The sequence below is a fragment of the Trichosurus vulpecula genome, chromosome 2 (assembly GCF_011100635.1).
Source record: "Trichosurus vulpecula isolate mTriVul1 chromosome 2, mTriVul1.pri, whole genome shotgun sequence".
NCBI lineage: Eukaryota > Metazoa > Chordata > Mammalia > Diprotodontia > Phalangeridae > Trichosurus > Trichosurus vulpecula.
The window spans coordinates 214,779,403-214,780,612 of record NC_050574.1 but is presented as its reverse complement, the minus strand read 5'-3'; the positions used below and the strand labels follow the sequence as shown (position 1 = coordinate 214,780,612).

Here is a 1,210-nt window from a genome sequence, read left to right as displayed (position 1 = left end):
TTGTCAATCATTCATCAGGGAACATAGAATGGTGGGTGGAGTACAAGGAGGTGGTGTGAAAGGGTTGTAAGGTTCATTCCATATCTAAAAAGATGGTCCTGTAAGATCAAATAACTTACAAGAATTCAAGTCCTTCCATCATCTGACTCCAATTTATCTTTTCAGCCTTGCATCATAACTTTACCTGCAAGTTGAATCAAATGGGAGAGATTGCTGCTTCCTACCTGTGCCTCACACCTTCCTGCCTCTGTGCATAACTTGAACCCAGGTCTTCCTGGTTCAACATCCAGCTCTTTGTTCGTTTTATTATGTTGTTTTTCAGTGATAATAATAGCTGATTTTTATATAAAACTTTAGGTGTATGCAGCATTTTGCATATATTATCTCACTTGATCCTCAGTACTTTTTTTTTTTACTGTCTCCCCTTTCACAATACAGCTAGGGCACAGGCAGGCTCCTGGCTGAGGTGTATAAGAGGAAAATCTCTCTGCCTCCTTTTTCTATACAGTCTGTGCAAAGAAAAACCACAGCCTGTGGTAAGCGATAGGAGGTGCCCTCACTACTTTTTTAGGTAGATACAACAAATGTTCATATTTTGATGTTAAATGAGAAAAAGCTGATCTAAGTCACAGATTTAGTTAACAGCACAACTAGAACCCAACCCACATTCTTTGACTTCATATCTTGTTCTCTTTCTCTTTCAATATTCTACTTTCCATCCTTCAAAATCTAGTACAAATGATACAACCTTCATTTTGCCTTCCCTTCATTAAAAAAAATGTTCTTTCCTTAACATGGTCCCTGGCACATAGTAAGCACTTAAATGCTTTATCTAACTCTTTTCATCCTCTGAACTTAACAAACATTGGAACCTCACAGATATTTTATGGGATAATAGATTTAGAGCTGGAAGGAAATTTAGAGGCCAATTAGAACAAAATCTTGATTTTCTAAATGAGGAAAATGAGGCCCGGGAAGGTTAAGTGGCTTGCCTAAGGTTACACATAAGCATCAGGGATAGGATTTGAACTCAGGTTCTTTGGCTTCAGTCAGTACTCTCTTTGCTGACCTATGCTGTTTCCCTTTATCACACCATACTTTGTACATTTGTTCACGTGCATATATTATCTTACCTACTAGTTCATAAACACTGACTTATTCAAAGATAGACTTCTTGTGGACAGGGAATTCTGTCTTATCCTATTCATCA

General features: G+C 37.7%; 1 non-coding gene across 1 annotated transcript; it reads right to left on the bottom strand.

Annotated features, from left to right (window-relative positions):
* Positions 1-413: 413 nt before the first annotated feature.
* On the bottom strand, positions 414-553 carry LOC118840573. Its single transcript, XR_005009749.1, has one exon. It is a non-coding gene; the product is annotated as a small nucleolar RNA SNORA51 (small nucleolar RNA).
* Positions 554-1,210: the final 657 nt, after the last annotated feature.